General features: G+C 38.1%; 1 long non-coding RNA gene across 1 annotated transcript in view; it reads right to left on the bottom strand.

The window, feature by feature from the left end:
- LOC120499927 overlaps window positions 1-24451 on the bottom strand; it is a 55521-nt gene that overhangs the window by 21900 nt on the left and 9170 nt on the right. The window contains exons 2-3 of the long non-coding RNA XR_005626997.1: window positions 18574-18666; window positions 15342-15428 (exon numbers count right to left, since the gene is read on the bottom strand). This is a non-coding gene — a long non-coding RNA (uncharacterized LOC120499927). The remainder of the gene's footprint in view (window positions 1-15341; window positions 15429-18573; window positions 18667-24451) is intronic.

Here is a 24451-nt window from a genome sequence, read left to right on the forward strand (position 1 = left end):
TCCAGAATGTCAGCCCTGACATTCTGTATTTTTTAGTTCTTTGTGGTCTGAAAATTATGGATTGCAAGCTTAGTCAGAGCTATTATTGAGGGTGAAGTTAATCAAATACAAATGTTTATAAACCAAAGTTTTAAATGCTACAAGCAAAAACCACTTTTCTTCAGACCTCATTCTGTTCCATATAAACACATTTCTATGGCTGATTCTCGTGCCATCAAAGACTTTTCTGACTCTTTTTGGTGCAAAGGTGTAGCAAATGCTAGTGGGAAGAAGGTTCAGTTCTGGGTGACTTCAAGAAAGTAAAAATCTGCCTAGGTTTCAATTCTCTTGGTGACATGAAGGGTATAATAATAATAATCTCCAGGGAGTCCCTTTCACTGTTGTCCATATTGATTGCACGGAAAACCCCTATCAAAAAGATTCATCTCAATAGACACAGTTTTGTGAATTCAATTAGAAAAGGTACTGTTACAGCATGAACTGATGTTCATATCATTAAAAAAAAACACAGTCCCATGAAGGGGATGAAGGCAAGGCAACCAGAAAGGTCAAACCAGCTGCTCATCTTACATGAGAGCCTTAGAGATGAAAATAGGGGAATATGGAAGAAATTCAATAGATATACCAGAATAACTGACACTGCTTGAATCAATTAATAACCACTCTCAGTTTTGTCACTGTTCAAAAAGTCCTTGTCTAAGGAATATAAACACATATACTTCTACCATAAAACACATATTGCTTAGATCACAAGTTAATTTTTCAATTCCTGTTCAAGCCCTGTTCAAAAAGTCCTACAGGGTATAAATTCCCCAAAGTCCTTGTCTAAGGAACATAAACACATATACTTCTACCATAAAACACATATTGCTTAGATCACAAGTTAATTTTTCAATTCCTGTTCAAGCAAAAGAAGACCAATTTCTGGCTGCTTCTGCAACTGTTTTACGGCCAAAATGGCTGTAAGTGTAATACATAGCTGGGTATATATATAATACAAATATATATATGTACAAACGTATATACAACCTGTTATAGCAAGGGATAGTGCAGGAGAATCCATAAACTTGAAATTGTTGTTCTTTGTGAGAAACACGTTTATGGGAATATCCTCCAGCTTTGCTGTCAAGGAGTTTGGATTGCTTTGGAACACAAAGTGTACAACACTGGGGGTTTTGGTGCACTGTTGATATCCCTTACGGAAATGCAGCCCCAGTGCTCAAGCTATGGGAAAGCGGTGCCAGTATTACTTAAGACTCACTCTTGTTCCTTGCTAAAGTTAACCCAATACATTATCATTTAGGAGAAAAGCCTCTTCAGTGCCTAATAAACAAGGGTGAGTTTAAAAAAAATACCATAGCTTTCAATGTGAGAAGGAACTTTTACCTACTGTGTGAGAAAGTATTTATCTAGGCTAAATAGACTTCAGCCTTCTTCAGCTGCACTACAGATTTGTATTTATATCATTATATGAAAATACAAGATTGGAGTCATTATTAAACAGAAAATATGGAGGCTACATCTGCCTGTACTTACCAGACAGAGCTTTTAAATCCTCTCCAAAAAAGGGTGAATTTTGCTCCTCTCACACTACAGGAAGTTCAGTAATTGGCATGTTGTTGGTACCAACTGTCATGTTAACTAAAAGTTTTAAAATTAGACTAGATAGGAAAACAAAACTGACATAAAGAAGATACCTTGAAATTGCAAGGAGATATGGACTCTGATCTACCCAATGTTAATAATTGAAGGGACATAATTTTTAAAATACGAGCACTGCAAAGGATTTGAATGTTCTAGTGCTGCAAGATATGTCACAAACACTGAGTACAACCATGACTATTTTAATTCTTCTGACCTCAGTGACCCATCCAAGTATCACTGAGGAGGACTTTGAGGGTGTCCTCACCTTCATCATGTGCCCAGTCTCTCACAGAACTCACTGGCATGATTTCCTTCCTACAGCAATGTCCAGTTTGTTTTTCCAAGCTGCCTCTTCTCAGATTGCAGTAACTGACAAACCTTGCCCTGGGTAATTTTGTTTGCTGGATATGCTCTCTCCAGGACAGTTTTCACTAGGAACCTTTCCAAGGATGTGTCACCCTGAGTTTGCCTTGGATGTAGATGTTACGTAACTATTTAAATCACACCAGCACAGCTGCTTATTCCTGTATCAGATTAATGAACACTGTGAACCCTATCAGAGCACTGTATCAATTCAAAATAAAAGAGAACTTGATCAACAGGATAATCATAAAATAGAATTTTTTTTCAGTGTTACTAAAGAGCAATTAGCAGAAAAATGATCAATGCTTTTAACTAAGCAAGGAGAAAATAATTTGAACAAACTGTATGTTTAGCGCTCCAGTTTCAAACCTGTGTAGGCAGACTGATACAAACCTCTCCATGAATATCAGTGAGCAATTGAAACCTGCCTCACAGACGAAGATGGACATTTGAAGATTACCCTTACTACAAAACCATACTCCTAATAAACTAAGTTAATTTTATACTGCACCTTACACTTAAAGAGTAGTTCTATTCACATTTTTACCCACAAGCAAACCAACAGTAAAGTTTTCCAGAGTCCTTATCCTTGGCCAACTGTTTTTGTTTTTATTTGTGCTGTACAACTACCTGTATAGAATTGTTGTTTAATACCATATAATCTGAATAGTCAGAACTTCAGCTATGGAATGGGAATGATTTTCAACCTGAATAACTTCACTGATCAATTTATGGTCACATGGATTACCACAGTACAGCTGAAAGAAAAGAGTGAACAGCAGCACAAGTATAGGAGCAACTGGTTCACCACTTAGACAAAAGGTGAAGGTGGATAAAGAGGTTTCTAGTGCTCTGGCTGTAGGCTAATGACAAAAGACCTTCACTGAAACAACACAGTTGTTCCCTTCTGCCCCTCTTTCTGTCATGCCAATGAAATTATTTGTGGGGTTACACTGAGCAGCAGATCAAAGAGCTGACCTACATCAGGAGCAGCACCTTCACTCTGACAGGGTTTTTAGCACCACCAGGAAGGCAGAGTACTCCCATAAAGCTGTGTTTTAACCAACATCCCTGTCCCATCAAATCATGCCCTCATATCTATGCATCAATAGACTTTCATGCGAAGGTCACCGTTTGTCTGTAATGTGCATCCTAAATAAATTGGAATCAATATTATGGTAAAAATAGCTGAGGAATGACATCCCCTATCCACAGAACAAGTTTAATGTCTCCTATAGACATGTCCAGTCTTTATTTCCCTTGTGAAATCACCAATACTGTTCACAAAAGGGCTCTGGTAACTTCATATTAGTAGTGAGCTTATTTAGCCTCTGTACCTAAGAACCAGTTTAAAGCTACATGTTCACTTTGAGCAGCATTCAGCACACAAAGGCTAGGCACTAAATTTTAGTTATTAATTTAAACTGGTGTTAGTTAACCTCAAGTTTAATGCTTCCATTTTACTGACAATTGGCTGAGTCTCCAGGAGTGAAAAAATCCTAGTTACATCCACACACTCCTAATTCATTTTAGCATACCATGCTTAGTTTGCTTGTAATTACATTTGTTGAAGTACTATGAATTTAGTACAACTGGTCCATTGGTGATGGGCAAAGAGAGATCATCAAAGCTAGAAGGACAAGATCAGCATGCAGAATGTGTGTAATCCACACTGCTGTCTGTCCACCAGTCTGTGTTATTAACTAGACATCAGAATTGAAATAAGAAATTATTTTCTACACAATGATAAGATAGAGAATCATTCTATAAGCAAGTCTAAATTTAATCTTTCCACTAATTATCTTTGTTTCAAAGGGAAAAATCCCCCATTTACTTAATCTCCATTTATTATTTCACACTCAACTCTACATTTCTTTCAAAGCCCTACAGCCAGTTATAAATACAGCACTTCAGGTTCTCAGTACTAAGACTTCTCCAAACCTCTAAATCTCCTGATTTTTACATGCTGATACTGAAAGACAAGGGCTGTCCTTCTGTCTCATGCTGACACCTCAGTTTCATTAATTATGGGATTTTGGGTGCATAATTCTTCTCTGCCCTCTCTGTCAGTCATTTATTTAGCTTAGTACTGGTGCTCTTTCCTACCCCACATTCAATGACACAATTATTTGCACAGGGTTTCCAGAGGTACACTGAGATAAGCTAATAGGTCTCTGAAACTATGAGCAGGAGGTCATACTTCTGCTCTTTATCTCCTACTAGCTCTGGTACTCGCCAGACCCTCCTTAGAGATAATTTAGTGTGCTAAAATGGCAGAGTAAAAAACAAAGTTTGATAGTTTTCTGCTGCTGTACCTAGTGAGCTACACCTGCTCAGGAAAGATTTAACAAATATTGAAACTGTTGCCCAGATGGGGGAGAGAGCCACTGGAAAGCACAGCTCAGCTCAGGGAAGAAGTCCAAAACCTTTCCCCTTCCACAGAAGATGTTACCTTCTCCTGATCCCTTTTCATTTGCATTATTTTTAACCTTATCTGGTTGCCTGATCCACTTCAGTCCCCCAAACAGTTGTGTCAACAACTGAGTGAGTGACAGCCCGAGTATAGAATTTCTTCTATCAGTTTCTCTCCAAAGGCCACATGATGTCTGAGGAGTATTTTGCTTCAGACATGTTTATTAAGTTTGTTTAAATCAGACCATGCGTGGAGGTGTTACCAGACGTGAAAGATGAGAATCTGGAGCATTCAGCTTTTATAAAGGTTCTTCCAGTCCACTCTGCTCTACAACAACAGAAAAAATAATATCAAGTATGGTGGGCAGCTGTGGTATATTCCACAAACACCTTTGTTCTCACGTTCGTCTTCTTACTTATCAGGGTTAATCTCCAGAGAAACTAGAGATAAGCTTGCACCCCTCATTACCACTAATAAAGCTTCATAACTACTCACTAATTTGCACTGAAGCAGCTAAGAAAATTCAGAGTTTATCTCATGAATTTTTTAGAATGAGGTAAATCTGATCAGCAAGGGATAAATTACCAATAAGCTGGCTCCTACACTTGTTTAAGAGCTACTTAACCCCAGGAATGCATTTTGGAAAAGCTATCAGAGCTTCCAGCACTTCCAGCTATCAGAAAATTATATATAGTGATAGGCTGCATTTCACAGTAGCAAGGTAAGTTTGATACTGCATTTTGGTTGATCATCAAAGCTGCAGAATAACAGCAGTAAATTTACCTGACTAGGATCTTCTGTGACTACAAGACTTCAGAAGGGGACGGTTCAGACAAAGTGCAGCTGAGTTTGGCAACTCAGCTGACATTTAGGAAAATGCCTCTCAGACCAGCCATCAGGACTCCAGTTGTACATTCTGCAAAACTTTCTCTCCATTAGATTTATAAGCTTTGTGCAGTGGCTAGACAAAGAGGTTCATAACTTCACACTGACATGTAGTTAACTATTAGAGTGCTGGCTGTGACATTTGTTCATCTCTTTCCAAATACAGCAAAGGCTTTCTTTGGTGCCTTTTACCTCACTGATGCACCTTCCTCAGTGTTGGGAGATATTTCAGGTTAGTCTGGAAAACACCAGGCATTTGCATTCCTTCAAGGTGAAACTCTGGACCATGGATCATGAACCCAGTGTATTCAGGAGGATCAAATCTCTATTCAGCACTTTTAAACTATCCATCTCTCATCAAGCTGCAACATGATGACAGTGGCAAGTAGAATTTCCATGTTTCAAAGGCAACAGGAGAGCAAGAAAATGAAATAAAAGGTGGACTTCCCTACAGATACAATTACAGTGTTTTGTTTCCTCTCCAACCTGTGAAAGCAGAGCAAAACTATAAATGTACAGAAGCCATCTTCTCTCAAAACTTCAATGTACTAAAAGATCAGTAGATCTTCTTAACGTAAAGCCTGTAATTTCATTTCTTCAAAGTATTCCCACTTAAATATTTATTGCCACAAGTGAAAAGATCTCTGTGAGATTAATGTGAATGTCATTTTTGAAAAGAACTAATGGTCTGCACCTAAGATTGTCAAGCAGACAGTCACAGTTTAATCTAAGCTCTATTGCTACATTTTTCCCACTTCACTTTTTCTGACCTGTAAAACCTAAGCATACCTGGATCTACAGTCAGTCAAAATCACCTGAAAATTCAGGCTGAGTACCCAAATACAGTGCACAAAGTGATCCTTTCTAAAGCAAGGTAGGAATTGGTCACATTGAATCATTTGGCTACATGCAAATCCTCAAGCAATTCTGATTGCTACAATAGTTTTAGAAAAAGGTTAGTGAAACATTTGAAAAGTAAAGAGAAAAGAAAAAAAAAAAAGAAGTAAAGCCTTCCACTGAGACTGAGGCCTCCAGATCTCTGACCACCCAGCTCAGAGGGCACAGCAACAGCTGAGGTGCAGCTGTCACTCAACAAAGTGATCAAAATGCAGATTGGTAGCAGACCCTATGTGACCCTTTCACTTTATCCTTTCAGGGTTTCACAGATTTTAATGCTCATGGATGAGGGACTTCTGAGAACCTGAGATTATCAGATATTCATTCCAGCTCTATATCTATATATCTATGTCTAATCTTTATCTATATCATCTATATCTAGATAAATCTATAATATTAAATATAGATATAAATATAGTGATTGATATGGCTATTTCACTTCCAGGTCTGCTTTATCTTTCAGGTGGAAATGCTGATCCTCCCTTTTCCTGTCCTTAACCCACCCCTGCTTTAGCTCCTTTTGAGCAATAAAGCCAGTCCAATAAGCCTCCTTACAGCTTAGTGCCTCTGTGAACATTTTAGTTAGACTTGCAAATGTTGCTAAACGTGATCCTCAACTCTCACAAGACTTTTCCTCACTAAATTACTGACATTCACCCAGCTGACAGGTTCTTCAGCAGAATTCCAACACAGCCATAGTAACCAATGATCCTGAGGAAACAGTAGCAAACTGTTCCTCTAGGCAGTGTAAAATTCACTGTCACAGCCACCCAAACAAAAAAAAAAACCACCCCCAAAAATTTTTTTAAAAAACAAAAAGAAAAAATAAAAACAAACAAAACCCAGCATGACCACAAGGATATAGCTAACAAGCAGCTCAACATCCACCTAATTTCTGTAAGGAATGGTATCTAGAAAAAGCATGACTTGGGTCAGACATCTATATACCTAAGAGATCAGGAAGCAAGAAAGCATTTTATACTATTTAGCCCAGACTAGAAAAGGACATTCCTAAGAGTACACTTGCTATTTTCCACTCTTTGATCCTACAAACAGCATCCAGTGGGACAATGGAGTTAAAAAAGTGTGACTGTTGTTCTCCTCTACTATCTCAGCTCACAATATTCTGGCACTGGCAAGCACTATGTGCAGAAGGAGGAGCAGAGGCTGGATACCAAAAAAACTTTCAGAGTTTACAGTTTTTCCCCTCCTGTGATTTGAAAAGAAACTCAGGAAAGTGCACTTTTATGTATTGTTGCCTATTAACAAACCCTATTTTTTCATCACAGAGTACAATACCTCTGGGGTAACTCCAGAGAAAATTCATAGTTGTTCTTAGTAAAAATACATTTGGGGTTTTTTGGTCTATGTAGTCACTGAAATTAACCAGGTATGTTCTGGACCTTTTCATCTAATTGCCACTGAAAATTAGTAATCACACATAGAAATATTGCTAAAATTTTTTTAGCATAGGCTTCAGTTTTGTTTTGTCAGAGATTTGCAAAACTCACGTCAAAATCACATTACTTCTGCTTTGACTGGATATAATGATGTTTTCACAAGGGCAAAGTTTAGACAGACAAAGAGAAAAAAAGATAAGGTCACTTTAGTGAGACAATCTGAGCTGGAATGTACATTTTGAATGAACAAATCTGTAGACTTTTTACAAGGCTTTCCCCTCAGCCCTGCACAGCTCTTCAAACAGAGAGTATCAGCTGGTGACTGAAGCACAAACCAGAGTCAGCTTTTATTTTTGGCTTGGATACAGATTTGTTGTGTGACCTTGATCAAGCAGTTTAACCTCTGCATTTCCTTATTTGTAAACAAGAATAATCACCATCCCTGACCTCATAGGCTTAATTCATGAATACTTGTAAAGAGCCTTGAGATCCTTGCCTGTATGTTGCTATAGGAACAAGAAGCAAACCTACAACACAACCGTGTATGATGCTTTCATGATCCCAGTCACAGCAGCACTCAAGCACTTCAGCCTTTCATTTTAATTTGCAGTAATACCATTATTGGGAGTGAAATAGAAACAATGTTCTATTTCATCCAGTTTTGGAGCTGGGGAAATTAAGTACAGACAATACATTGATCTCAAAACTGTGCTTTGGTTTAACTTTCAAATTCAGTCATATACATGAGGTAGATATAGGGAAGACTGAGGAAAGGAGACTCAGACCTACATTTCCCTTAACATGGGTCCAAGTGTACACATGTACAGATCATATAGGCAGGATGGCCATGCTGCACTTAGCTGGACATCAAAATTTATCTGTCCTTCTTGCAAGATAGTTGCTAAGCACTTCTTAATAGACTTAAGTCATACATTGCAAAAGCAATGATAGCAGTTTTAGACAGCCTAGGAGACCCACACACACTTATGAAAAGGTAACAACATGGCTTCATGCAAACTGGTGAGTGATCAGTCAGTAGCCCAGTTCACTAGGGCATAGCATAGGCACAAACATAGGAGACTTCCTGCTCTGTGTCAGTCAGTGGCACAATTCACACTGGCAGTGAAGGTTCAGTGACTAAATGACCAACTCAGAAACAAAGAAGGAAAACTGCAGTAGGTCTGTTATATATCACATCAATTCTCTGCCCAACTAGTCTGTTCCATGAGTGTCACTGGGAGCTGTGAATCAACACATTTTTATGTTACATTTTTTTTATATGTTGACATTTGTGATAAGATTTCTGCAATAAAATTTGTTTACTGACAGGCTTCCTTTGTTGCTTCTTCCCCAGCCACCAACATTGCAGGCAGACAGTTTAATCACAACACTGCAGGTTGGGAAGTGCTGAAATATCTGTGCCCTAAGTTTGCTTTAGAATCCAACAGGGCATGTGGCTAAATCACCATATGACAATCTCTTGACATAAAAGTATGGAATTTATATAGTGAAAGAATGCTCAAGTATAAAAAAAATTATACAGCAAATAATTTCAACTGATGCAAATTCAGACACTCACTGACAAGATGCGCAAGATTGCATCTGCTGCTACAGGAGTCAACTTTGAAGAGATAGTCTATGTCATTAGGCTGTACCACAGTCAGCAATTTCCCTATGGCTGAAAAACAGTTTCTGAATCAAGTTCATCATAAAGTACAAGATTCTGAAGTTAAACCCAGGTATTATCCTGCCATTGTAGGACATGGGATAATAGAGAGAAAGGAGTAATTTATCTTAAAAATATATGTTATTATATTTTTATAATGCTTTCTTAAAATGTTTATAGAAAAGTTTTGAACTATCTTCCATTTCACTTTTTTTTAAAAAGAAACTGTGGATTAAACCTCCTTCATAAAGCCTTCATAAATATTTTTCTACAGAGCTGTAACACAAGCATTTGACCTAATGCTCCTTTTTTCTTAGATTAGACAAACAAAACCTTGGCAGCAGTTTCTGGACACCAGTATAAACAGTTGGGTTCCCTGTGAACCCAAAGATACACTTTAGAAAAAAAAGAGTCTATTGAAGACAGTTTTCTTTAAGGCCCTAATCAAAATCAGGCTCATCCTTAATATCCCATTGGTGACATAGAGGCCAAGTACATTAGATGCATCATATAAAAAGGTATTTCTGTAAGCCCAACTAAATTTGACAAACCAGCTCTTAGTATTATTTTGAATGTCTGCCATCACTAAGGTTTGCACAAAATTATGATCTTCAGTACCTTTGGTAAGAAAAAGTGCAAACAGTGCAAACAGCAAATTTGCAGCCAAACCCTGTTTATTAGCATGAGAATTCAGAAGGTTTAGCTGGCAAACCACTGCAAACTTGGCTAACACAGCTGGGGTACTGTATGAAATCTCTGTGCTGTAGAGTAGCATTGTATGAATCAGCAAACACAGAAATAATCACATTGGTATGACATATATAGGAGTCACTGTTAGTCATTTTATATCAGGCAATATATCTTTGCTGTCTTTTGTGGCTTGACTTAGAGTAATCCACCAACCCAGATTAAAACAGATAACAAAACACTGTTCTTTTAGTTACGTAGTCTTGACTACTTTCATGTCACCAAGGGAAAAGCAGGGCAGAATCAGAGATCAGATCTTCTTCATTTGATCCTACATAAGAAAGGAGAAAAAGCTTAAGTGAAAAGAGCTATAAGCTCTCCTGTTGGGATTTTGCCAGGTATTTCTCCCATATGAACAATTAATGGAAAGACCAATGCCCTGAAATTTCATAGCCTGGCTTCCGCTACTTCCACTCCTGCTTATAAAACCTTTCTATTACCACCACAGGTTGTCTGTGACTGACCCTATGCTTTTAGCATGGGAGGGGACTTCCTTTTTTCCATCTTTCTTTTCCAGGCTGTTTCTGACAAACTCTGAGTACTTGGTCTCTTTGACACTGGTAATTATCCCTTCAATCCCAGTTACAATATGTCAGCTGGAGGCTAGAATAAAAGCAATAACTGATTGTAGAAAAGCCCAATAAAAATGTTATATGCTACTGGTCTCAGATTCTCAGCTTTCACATGTCCTAGAAGGTGGAAGTCTTCATCTCTGCTATGCTCTACTGCCCTTTTTTCACTCTTTAAGCTTTCTAAAGCCTAGACTCATGTTCACATTTTTCAAGATTTCATGCAAGTTGCTTGTGAAAGCTGCCATATTATCACCTACTTCCCTGGCAAAGCTGCAAAAGCCAGCAAAGCTGTTATTATTATCACTCCTCGCATAGTTAAGATGCAATAGCAGTGCAAATAGCAAAGCAAGAGAATGTTTATAGAAAAATACTGTCCATTAAAATTTGACTTACGGTAAGCCAGGCTTTATATTATTACAGAAAGAATTGCTGAGAACTGGAGTGCCTCCATGTTAACCAGCAAAGTTACATATCCATTGAGTGGGTGAGGAAGGAACAGAAAAGGATGATGAAGATAGGGTGTTTGCACACACTGGGGACTAGACTGCTATTCAGCTTCTCCATCTCCCTGAGGGCTGTTCTGCACTGCCCTTTCTCCTCTGGAAATCCATACAGAACATGAGCTGTTCCTGCTTCCTGCTCTAGAACTTCTGCTCCTTAGCTGAATGGCACAGATCTTGCTTTTTACACTGGCAAGAGCTGTGTATGCACTCATACACAATAAGCACTGCCAAGTGTTATAATTACTGTGTTCACATGGTCACTGTGTCTTATTGCCCAGTTATTTCATAACTGAGTGCTAAGTACTGCACCAGCTCCAAGCACACAGCTCTCACTGACTTCTAGGGCTCCCTTTACACACAGGTCTGTCGGAATCAACGTTTTTCATGACTTTATTTACTTGACCTGTCAATATTTTGGAGAACATAATGGTGCTTTGGAACGATTGCGTATTTGCCTTGTTTACGCATTGAAGCTGGGCTTACATGTGTATCTCTTGCAGAATTCATTCATGAGGAAAACCATACAAGTTTACAAGTTAATAATCTCCCCGAATGTCAAAATCCAGGGCAGATCAGGATGTGCATTGTGTTGGCAGTGCTGTAAACTGGGCTGTTTTAGTATTAGCAGTAAATTTCCTAGCCTCAGTAAGACTTTTAATAGGTTTTGCAGCAGGTTAACAACTAGCCATGGATATTTACCATAAGTAATGCAAAGCACAGAAAAAAAAGGTGCAATTATTAAGAAAACAGTAGCTTGAGTTTTCAATTCAATAGGAAGACTCCAGTTCTTTTAGATTTACACTTCTGAGTAAAACAGATATCACACCTTTGTTAGAAGGAACAGCAATTTTCAGAACCTACTGATTCTAGATCAGCACATTTTAGATCCCAAATATTCCAAACCAACACCAAGTAAGATTTTGTTATGGCTGCTAGCTGTAGAATGTGACTGAGTACCTCACAGTACATAGCTTCAGCTACATAATCAACAAGGCAATATTTAGGTGCATAGAGCAATGTGGCAAAGTATCTTCAGCTGCTCCAGCTCACCATCTGGAACATAAGCAAAACCAGCCTTGAACCAGACTGCCTACTGAGATGACTGACATGCAGACACACATTCTGCCATCCTGGTTTTAGGGATAGCAACTTCTGGAAAGGGGAACAAAAACACCTGACAAAGATTTTTTTTCTCAGAACATGGACTATTTTCTTCATCCATTTTAGGAAGAGAAAAATCAGTAAGATCCTTATGGTGACTCTTGAGATAGCCACCCCACATCAGTCACTGGTAATAGCCAAGAGGAAAAAACCACTCTTCTGGGATTCTGTTTCATCAGACACTAGTGTTCTTTGATAATTCCCTATCCCTTGTTTTCATCTGGTTATAAATTATGAGATGTAAAGCATGTGTAAGCTACATAACATTCTGCCTCTGTTGTCTGTCCCTGAAACTGCCCCTTCTGCCATCCCCAAATTTTCTTCTTGTGGTTGTTTACAGAGTGTAAGTAGAAAGTAGGTCAGACAAATGGAGACTGTCAGATGACTAGTTTGAATTTATGGACATGTTGTTGTCTCTGTAGAACCATAGCGTTGTTGTTACAAATCCCCAAAAGTTTGTTTTAGCCTGAAAGGCTATTAGACTTACTTCACCAGCAAAGGAGAAGGCTTTCTGCAGGAATTTCATCTGATTAAGTCAACAGAACTCTGCCTGCAGAGCACAGCTTCCAAATATTTGGCTTCATTTTTGTGTAATTTATTCTTTACCTTTTCCTGCTCATAATGGAAACACTACAAAAAGCCTTAGCAATTTTACAACTGGGGTTTATTTTCCTTTTTGCCCCTCACTTTGCCCACACACTCCAACACCAAAATCTCAATTAGTCATGATAGTTTAGAATCATAACCAGCATTGGAAACATGTGCTTCATGTATTGATATGCTCCATACAGATAGTGTCCCACCGTGCAATAAGGAGTGCACACCACAATGGCTGCTGCTAATGTCAGGGAAGGGGCGTACAATTTACAGCTCTTTTAACTCCTCCAGCAATGACACCACCAGTCAGCTACTGTGGCAAATAAAATATTCTGACAGAAGTATGATTGAAGCTGACAATAGTCCCACAAATATCAGCAAAGTTTCCAACAGTGTTGACAGTTTTAGTCAATTTATGGCAAAGCAAGCAGTAACTGCTCCATTAGTCCTATGGACTGGTAAGGCCAGAATGACAGTTTTAATGTTTTGTTGTCAAGTCACCTGTCAGAAAAACTGACTGTTGACTCTAGACTCCTATTACCTTGTGAAAAATGGTACAGTAAATAACCATAGGCTGGTACTTTCTTAGACTGTTTCAATACATATTACAGCAGCAACCTCAAGCAGTGCTTCAACAAAACCCTAACCAGATTTATCGGCTTAAACAGAAGAGTAACCATTTCCTCTTGTTCTCAAAAATACCTGACAACAGAGCAGAGCAGAAGTGTAGAGAAAAGAGAGTTCAGAGAGGCCAATAAACATACCAGTGGTAAAATCTTAATACTACTAAAATCCATGGTAGTTTTGTTATGAATTCAGAAAGACCAAAATTTAACTTCACGTGTTTGCTTTTGTGTTACTCAGCGAAGCAAATAGAAGATATTGTAGTCATCATTTCTCCCATTCACATGGAAGCCCTTGTATGGAAGTATACCATTATATTGGGACCAGAAGTGGGTAGAAGTCAAAGTATAAATTTTTCTAATAATCTGGCTCATTCCTTCTGGAAAGGTCCCTCAGGATGTTTTTAACTGACAGAATATAGAGCAGCCTTGCAACTGGATGAAAATCGGAGGGAATGGAAAACTGCCCCCCCCACCCCCATCTATATTGCCCACATTATGCCTACTGTAAAGGCTGACATTTCCCACTATTTATTTTCTGTAGATTTATTCCCATATTTGAATGCATTGTAAAATCTTGCCTTAAGAAATAAGGTATCTCCCTTTTTTTCAAGGGGATACTGAAATGTTGACAGAGGTTCCTACTTAGAATTTCTTACTGTAAAAATGTACAACCTTAGCAATCTTGCATAGGCTTTCAGCTCATAAACTCATGGTACCTGATAGCTTTTGCATCTTATCTTTTACCATGACACCTGGATATTTCTAGTTTATTGTGTTCAGCATGAAAGAGCTGAAAGTCTCATCAAGAGACTTTCCAAATTCGTAAGGCCCTCCTAGTCAGCTAGTTAGATTATTAGTCATGTGCCTTCTGAAGCTATTAAGCTTTCAGTTGTTACATTTTCAATACTGTCCATTTACTGCTTCCTTCCTGAACACAAGTATTTTTACTATTCCAAGGCAACAAATCCATATCTCTTTAGACAGTACATTGCTAATTGCAAGAAATTCAATGAGTGCCACAGACTTAGAGTTAATACCTTACTTATTTTGCAGCAGCCACCAGTTCCATACACATAACCTCAAAACTTCATTCCAATCTGTTGTTTCTAATCACTTTTTTTTTCCAACAGGCTGTTTCTCACCACTAATGTCAGTGATATGACTTTGCTGATACATTCAGAGCTTATTTCAGTCTTCATCTAGTTTTGTGCCATTGGAACTTGGACATCCTTCCATAAAATTCTGGAGACAAAAAATTGCAAAACACGGCAGCTATATTAGGTATCTCAAAGTTATAGTAAAAGACTGTGACCACAAGAGAAGCCCAATCTGCTTGGTGCTATCCAGTCTAACAGGGCATGCTCACATCTCTCCAGCAAGGCATGACTGTGCTGTATCAAGGTATATTTTACATAGGTGGCCTGCAAGCAGTTCAGCAGTGAATCTAAAGAACCTGGCACAGACTGCAAAGCCTACCTGAAAAGCAAACTCAGAAAGGTAATCTGTGCTGAATTATTTGCTGCTGGATCTATACTGATAAGCTATTTGACTGATGTTAATTAATTTAAAGCTAATTTAAGTATTTCTATGTAGGATGGAGTCATAATGTGACTGCTATATAGACATCTCTGTAGTAAGCCATCATACTTTCTTGTGGTTGCCAGAATTAAAGAAGGGTAATGTCATGAGAAACCAGGGACACAGTGAAGACAGGTGGCTTCCTTAATTTCCTGCTGAAAATGGTATCCATCTACAGACACAAATGCCTGGCATGAACTACAGTGAATGACTACAGAAACACAATTTCCAAATTTAGTCTCTACATACTTCAGAAGAAACATCTGTGGTTTAAGACTGCCCAACATACCTTATTTTCCTTCATCCACACAGTATCAGCTTCCTGTCAACTTCTTGTTAACTTCACTTCCCAAATTCACCCTCCCATTTCTACAGTCTGAAAAACAAAAATAACAAGCAACTCAAAAGTTAGCAAAAGTAAGGATGGAAATAGTGCTAATAATGGATATTTATTGTCTTTTCAACTCATTTTAAGGGCTATGAAAGCCACATAGAAGAGTTATGTCTCTAAAAGATCAACTTGCTAATATTTTGTGTCCACTACAAATTGCAGCTCTCCTAACATACCTGCCCTGCTGACTGCTCTTGGAACATGACATCAGGCTGGCATTAAGCAGCCACTGACCAATAGGTTGAAATATACACAGGAGGTCTGCTACACTGATGCTGTTATACAGTCCTCTGAATTTCTTGTTTCCAAACAATCTTCTGATGCATTTAACATCAGTATACAGTGGTCAGTTTTTTAGCTCAAGCTGGGAACTGAAAAAGAAAACAAAGATGACAAGATTCTAAATACACAATAAATTTAAAAATGTTAACTTCTGAGGCTCTTTTGCCTGTTGCTTTTTTGTCAAGTCTTTTAGCTGACTTAAAAAGTGAAAACAAACTCTATAAGTGGAATAGTAACACCTCAAACTTGAAAAACAAACCATTGAAAAGTAAAACTGAAATCAATTTTAAAGGACAGACTGAAAGGAACTTTTTCAACAGCAAGCTTACAAGCAGCTTGGAAGGAAAAGCAAGTAAAAGAGGACAGAGAAATGTCCAAAATTCATGTAATACAATGCTCTGATTTAACAGTAGGTTGGCTACTTATGCTGATTACTTGGTTTTCAAAGGAAGGACAAACTCTTGGACAAGTCCTATATAGTGAAAATATTGTAATTAATGTCTAAACATACAGTTTGAATGTTTTAAGTCTAGAACCTAGATGCTAACTTTCCATACAAGGGAACTCGAATCTAGGAGCTTATACTCAGATGTACACAACAGAGTTCTTCAAGGTCTGTTATGCAATCTGCTGTAGACTCTTCTGTACTGCCACAGTAAGCCAGGTGCCAGGGAAGAAACCACCTTATTTGGCCATGAAGTTTTCAAACTGGCTCCTACTGCCACAGCCTTAAATCCCACTGACTTTTGCTCAGAAATGGATTCAAAGACCCTAAAAATCAGCTGCAGAAAGGCTCAGTCACAAATTAAGCAGAAGTGTTTAATTCTCTCTCTGAACTGCTGAAGTTATCTAACACCAGATGATCAAGTCGTATAATTTCAAAATAAATATAGGGTGCTTTTAACTTATTTTATCATTTGAAGACCTCATTGGTAGTAGAATAGAAATAGAAGTATCATTACCTTCTGTCCTGTTTCTAGGAATAGAAGTAGGACAGAGGGTAATGATACTCTAAGAATAACATTCCAAAACAATTTATTTACCCCAAAATCCCAAAATTGCTCTCTACCTATGCTCTACCCAGCCTATAATTATGTTTAAGATTATCATGACCCAGGTGGAGGACCTTGCCCTTGCTGAACTCTATAAGATTCGCATGGACCCACTTCTCAGGCCTGTCCAGATCCCTCTGGATGGCATCCCTCAAGCATTTCAGCTGCACCACAAAGCTCAGTGTCACCAGCAAGCTTGCACTTGATCCCACTGTCCATGTCTCTGAGAAAGGTGTGAAAGAGCATCCTAATAATGATCCCTGAGGAACATCACTGGTCTCAACATCATCTTGATATTCAGCAGTTGACAATAACTCTTTGAATGCAACCACTGAAAGGAAGTAGAAAAAAATACAAAAGATGTCTTCAAGAACTGAAATTCAGTGCTTCAGAAACTAACCAGGGCACAGTGTGGCTGTTCAAATCCTGGAAACAGAGATGACCAGCCAGTTGCATCTTCCACAAAAATATGTGTACCTAACAGTGTGATTACTATTTTCCTAAGCTCAAAAAACTTAATACAGGAAGAAAGGTTGAAACACTGAAAACTTTAGGCATGGATGAGTTTGACACTTTATTCTGGAACAATCATTGGACAACAAAGAACTCTTAACCAGGAAAAATAACAGCCAGCAGAAGTCTGTGTGCATTCCTGCTCTGCTTCCAATTCCCCTGAGAACATGGGGAAAAAACTGGGGAAGTTAAAACTGTTCCTCCAAGCAGACTAAGTTCTCTTTCGGCCTGCTGTTATTACAGTAAAAGCAAACCTATTGCAACCAACTTTAGTCAGCTATGGCATGATTTTTTAGAGCTGAAAGAGTCATCTCTGGCTCCCTTTAAAATCAATTAAGAAAACAGGTATTTAACAAGTCATTTATCTGTTTTATTAGGCAGTGGCACTGGGATGAGAAAAAATGTGTTGCAAAATGAAAACAACAAGCCCTATAAATTTCCCAATTTCCCTCTACACACAATAAATGAAGTCCAGACAAGGAATTGTCTGTGTTTAGTAAAATGAATCCCACCCACTAAGCCTGTGGCATACAGAAACTCCTCCCAGAGGCCGTTTGTTATAGCTGTTACAGTTTCCATCATTTCCAGACTATCAGGCAACAACAGTGCCTTCGTGGTAATCTCTAGATGTGCAATGAAATCACAGACATGCAAAGCTCTGCCTAAGCCATCAGATCCTACTGTATGGACTCCATGGATCTGAGGGGTACACCTTACCATGCAAGTACTCTACATGATAAACAGGAAAGAAATAGATCAGAGAAACTTTTTCCTACACTGGCTACATAAACTCCCTCCCTCCCATTGCAGAGACTTGGGACAAAACCTGAAAGACTGAAAACTGCAAGAAAATGTGCTAATTTTTTTTTTAATTATATTAAGCTGTACTCTTGATCAGAAAAGCATAATACTAGCAACCCAGAATCTACAACACAGCACGAAAAATAATCCTTGGTTGAAGACCTACATTATCTTCCTAACTCCATTTTTATAGCAGTATTGAATATTGATGGAGGAGATTTGCTATTAATCCTCCTACTCAGAAGCAGCTATAGATGCCAAGGTGAGCATTGCTCATATTGTAAGCTAAGCTTGACAACAGTCTAATATCTGAAAATCCAGCTTCATTTATTATTTTATTTTTTAAAATCTGCACATGTGATAAAAAAATCAGTCACTCTTTGGATAGGGTGTGCCATCACAATGCTCTTTTATGCTCCCTCAAACAAGTGGTACCCAGAGCAGGTGGAACTGGCATATCTCTGACTTCAACAATTACTTACCTTCTTTTTCCACCTGAATTGGTCCCCAAAGGACATAATAGTTCCAGAAATTACCAAGTATACAAGTGGTGTTCACCATCAGACCCATTTCACCTGTAGAAAACCAGACCTCTTGTTAGACTTTGTTATAGAACAAACTCTTGTCCATCCTACAACAGACAAAACCGCTGTTATCAATTAACAATACAGCTATCGATTCTCAGTACAGCTTCACTATTTTATAGAAGGCTTTTGAGTACCATGTTCACTCTGCAGCTCCTCATCACAAGAAAGACATTGATGTGCTGGAGTGAATTCAGGGGAAGGCTACCAAGCTGACTGGGAGATGAAGCACATGATGTATATAGATGGAAGAATCATGTTTGTCCAGTCTTCATGAGAGAGGAGTTAGAGGAGACCTAATTGGATAGGGACCTGAGCACCCTGATCCTTTTGTACCTGCTCTGTGAAAGCAGTTGCACTAGGTGACCTTTCAGAGGCCCCTTCCACCCTATGTAATTACATGATTCTGTGAAATGAAAGAGAAAGTGAGGAGAAGACTAAATACAGCTGCAAGGAAGCAGTTTCTATGGCTTTAATGCACACTTCCATCAGTTCTTGAAGGGTGCTCAGTCATTATTCCATACTCAGAAGTAGTCTCACCTAGTTGCCTGCCAAATAATGACAAGTTAATATAGCTGGGTCTACACACAGACACTCAGACTGCCCACAAATCTCGTCCCCTTCACAGCAAGCAACGACACAGCTGCCCTAAGGACAAGGAACTGTCTTATCTGTAGCCAAATGAATTAGCCAGGCTGTGTGCCTATCCACAAAGAACTGAGTCTGCTTTTGAATGACCTTTAAGATTTCAGCACTAACTAATGTTTTTCCTGTAAGAGAATCAGCTGTTTTCATGTGCCCCCAGATTCAGGAATAACAACACCCTAACAAGTGCAGAATGAACAGTTAACACATTTGGCTTCAAGATGAATGCTGCACAGCATTACAGACACAGTTACCGAGATCCTCTTACATGCTGTGTATATTTTGCCAATACAATCTGAAGCCATGAAGAAATATATTGCCAACAGAAGCAACCAAATGTAAATGCATTCTGCCAAAAGAACTTGCTGGCTGCACTATGCCAACAGACAGTTTGCCAGCTAGATCTCCTCATGCAGAAAAGGCCATGGATCGCCACTCTTTCAGACTCTGTCAGATTCCAGTATTAAATTGATGGATTAACATTTTGCAACCAACAAGGTGACACTAGTTATCTTCATGACTGTTTTTAGTTACTTGTAAATACTGGTCAACACTAATCAACAGGTCAATTTACACCATCATCTGTACTGAACCTTGCAAACACAAGGCTGCAGATATCTGGAACTGCCTAAGTACATACACCATACATGTGGAATCACTTAAGAACTCTGTGAGGTTTCATATGCTGCCACATATAGTACAGGCTTATTACTCCACCTTGTACACTCAGACACAGCAGACAAGATCCTGAAGTACCTTTGCATGCTGTGCACTTATACAAATTAAAAGGACAGATGTCTAACAAAAATGGTAAGTTGTTGTTTTTGGTTCACATTAGGAGTTGAATTTTGTGGTCCCAACAATAAAATCACATTTCCAGATAACAAGGTGATGATGCAGGGTATTTGAAAGTTCTCTGAAAAAGAGGTTTTTATTCCTGTTCACTAATCCAATGAATATGGAACTTTTGGGGACATAATTAATCTGATTCAACTTCTTACGAGGATTTGAAAGTCTATCCAAAGAAAAATAAATAGAATAATCTAAGCATAATGGTGATGAACCATAAAAAAAATTCAGACAAGGCATCTGATTTGCCATTTTCCCAAAACATTTAATGTTCAACATCTAACCTACCAGAAATATCTTGAGCTTCTTTTAACATCAAGAGAAAACAAAAACAATTGAAAATAGTTTAAATTTCTCAGTTGATTAAGAGGGACTTCATTAATAAGAATGTCTGGGAGAGAAGACATAAATGCTGTCAAACTGACAAGTTAGCAAAAGGAGGCTACAGTTACCCTTGGAGTCCTTCCTGTAGAAATTATAATACATGTTGTTCTTCAGTGTAATAATTTTGGCCACATCTTTTATAACATTTTCATAGTGAGACATCTACTGAAAAACAAACTAACAAAGCAAACTTTCAGTCAAAGGCAACACTCTAACAGATCATCCCCACTCCCTCAGGAGAGCATGAGAGAGATCCAGTACAGATGAGGGACTGATGAGTAAACAGATTACCCAAAACCATCAATAACAGCACTCAAATACTGTGATGGTATATATAGACTAAAATAAGGGATTTGTTGAAATAACAGAGCAACCAATGCCTAATGTAGCAATGGAAAAGCAACTACACAATTATATACACATTTCTTATGCCCACACTATAACGCAAGCAAAAACATAAAAAATTATGTCCACCAGAGATATTGTAACAATATCATAGAAAAACTGACCTTGCAAAAGCCATGAGCAAAATTAATCAGATGGTCTCTGTCATGAACACTATACAGCATTTACAGTTAGCACTAATACAGATTAATAAGAACTACTGGCATCCTATAAAATTGATACCAGGCAGATATATTCAATAGAAAAACTATTCCATCCAAATGAGTTACAGTTAATGACTCCCACTGCAAAGAACTTCACTAAAATTTCTCTGGTCAGGATTCTAAACCCAGAAAGGCTCTCACCTTCCCAAATCTGCTCTGATTTAGATCCAAATAGCAACTAAATCAAGCTGATGAAAATCATGAAGTGGAAAAAAGATATGTGACAAACAACAACTACTGACTTAGAAAAGCTGCAGTCTGACACCTCTAAGACAGCAAGATGTCTCAGGAATTCATATTCATAATGTGGCAAAAGCAATTCTGCTCGTTTTAGGAGAAAATCTAAAAGATTATATTTCCACAATGCATAGGCTGAGACTAAAAATTAGATGGATTTCTCAGGGCAGAAATCCTGTCAAAAACCAGGCTGAATGACATGACTGCCTTCAAGACAGTAAATGTTTGGTGAGGAAACGTGAAGTGCCCATCACCAAACTGCCCAGAGAGACTATTTACACACATTAAATTTCTGAAGGTAGCAATATATTCTCTGTAGTCATAACTCCTGGAAAATCTATTCTCTATTTCAAAGGGATAATTCCAACTTCGTAAGGAACTATACCAAAAACCAACTGCCTGCTGCAGGTCTTAGTTCTTTGAAAGGATTCAGCAGAAGAAAACAGACTTTTAGTTTCTCTCCAAGTTTCAAGCTGTAACAAACTAGGATTTTGAAATTTTATATTCCTATGGTTCAATATCTGTTTGTTCAGACTATTAGACAAACACTTGCAAAAGTCCAAAGCAATTAGCAGATATGTTTATGCAAATATTATACTTAAAACATAAATTGAATCATGCTTATTATCTAAAGCCTTTCAGAAACCCTCTTTAACCACCTCATTTTACAAGTTAAAAGATAATTTTGCTTTTGACCCCCATAGTTATAGGACTGGCCAATCCTGACATGAGCTGAGACATCCATCTATTAAAGATCTGTTAGAGAAGCACACACAGTAACACCTGCATTTTCAGTGAAATAATTTTCCTTTAAAAAGCAGTTACCACATAGTCATGTGGAGCAGATAAAAATACTACCAAAGTAATTACTATGTAGACCAGCTCTGACTCTTCAAATCTTTGTACTTTGGTGTAGCTCTGGTTGAAAAAATGTCACTATTCAAGTTCTGTGTTGTTTAGATCACTGGAGATGGATATTGGTCCCACCTACTTATTCTTCCCACTTTAACACTGTTATGAGGAAGTATTTCTGACATCCACCTACACCAGAAAGAATCTGGCCTACAACCTTTTTAAATCCCAGTACTCTGAAAGACATATTCAGAAAACGTTATAGACAGATCATTTTGTAATACCTGCTCTTTGTAGTTCTACCAACACCACCCCCAAACAGGTCAGTTCGGAAAGTCACCACTCTAGCCACGATGTCTAGGGCAGGTGCTCAGCTTTCAGAATAAGTGCTAAGATCATGCCAGGTCTGGCTAGAGGCTAGCTGGGTAACACATGAATTCAGCTACAAATTCAGCCACTTGCATTTATAGAATTTATTTTTGTTTACTGAGCTTATTGCTTTAAAACAGGTGGTATAGTAACCTAGAACTTATTTTGGCTACAGGAAGCAGTTTTCCCATTACGGCCTCAAAAAAGTCCAAATAGGTAATAGAGGCTGGGTGGGAGAAGCATATTTTGGAGAATTCTTTTTTTTAAAGAATTTAAAGCTTTAAAGCTCCCCTTCATGTGAAATACTAGAGCCCAAATCAAGTAGGTGCAGGTTAAGATGAGATTAAATGGTATTCCTTCAGCAACTAATGTAATATTCCTTCATCACCTTTTCTGGCCTGAGGGTGAGAGCATTGTTATGGCTTGGGAAAATCTTGGTGCATATTTCCTTGTTGAATAGTGCATTCAGAATCTCTAAGTCCCTGAGCATTGTCTTGAGTTGACAGCTCTTGTTCTATGGATGTTGATAATCACAACCAAGCTTATCTTTTGGGTAATTACCTCTTTTAATGCTTTTATTCTTTATTTGAGGTGTTTCTAGGATAGCATTGTCATTATCACTTCTCACTTAGGCTTCTGGTGACTGAGCCAGGCTAAGGGTTAATGCTGCCTTAATTAATGTTTGTTGTGCTATTGTGTGAGTGTAGACTTCAAGCTTGCTTAGTCCCCACAGACTTATCCTCCTATTTTAAGTTTTTCAGGGAACAGAATGCCATAATACATATCTGAACTGATGTCAACTAAAGGCCCGTTTAGGCTTCAAGACATCAAACTCAGAATGACATAATTTGAGTATCTGAAAAGCCTGAACTGGATTTGTGAGAATTCCTTTTTTTCAGGAGTGTCTGAGACTGCCTTTTCTCACAGCATGAAATATTTCAGCTGGAAGAACCTGTTTCTACTATAGTTTCTATGTCAGAGAACCACTATAATGTTTTTTTTTCTAGTGTTAAAATGAGTATCTATGTAAACTTCACTGAAACTGCATGTGTTAAATAAAAAAAAATCTATAAAGACATTTGAGAAGCTGATTTTCTCAAAATATAAGTAAGCTTGAAATATTATTCAAATCATACAGAAAGCCTTTTAAAAATTACATTCTGAATACAGCTGTGCTTCTTCAGTTTTGCTATGGAAAGGTGAACGGTATTGTTAACACCTGTTCATGTCTTGTAGCATGGCATTTGAAACTGGCAGCACTCAGCTCTCTAAAAAGCCAAGGTCTATTTTGCTTTCTGAATAAAACACTTCGGTAAAAATTAAAAAGTTTGGATCATCTACTAACCTTGGTCCATATAAATTTTCACAGTAAAGGATTAAATATTCTTATTGCAGTATAATTGCATTCTCTTTAATTAAGGTGTGACTTTGCTTGGTGTTGTTTTAGATTACTATCACTATTGCTTTTCCATACAGGCATAAATATATACTTCAACACTAAAACTTTGAAATCTGATTTTACTGTCATTGGTAGATCACAGTTAATGTACAGGACGACAGGACACTCAGAACCTAAGGCTCTTTTAGAACTGCCTGCAAAAATCAAATACAACTCCGTTGCCACCTTATTGCAAAGGTTTCATACCTTCTCAGTGATATCTCTTGGGCAGCTCCTCACAGCACTGATTCCTTCTTCCTCTCAGCACAGCCAACAAACTCCATCTCACACCTCGACCAGCCAACCTGCTCTTTTATAATACCCCTCTTAATTGGATCCAGCGGTGGCCTATTAAGGGCAGGCTTGTTCTTAGTGCTTGATAATTAGCACAGCT

Source organism: Passer montanus, unplaced genomic scaffold (genome assembly GCF_014805655.1).
Source record: "Passer montanus isolate IOZ18808 unplaced genomic scaffold, ASM1480565v1 scaffold17, whole genome shotgun sequence".
Lineage (NCBI taxonomy): Eukaryota > Metazoa > Chordata > Aves > Passeriformes > Passeridae > Passer > Passer montanus.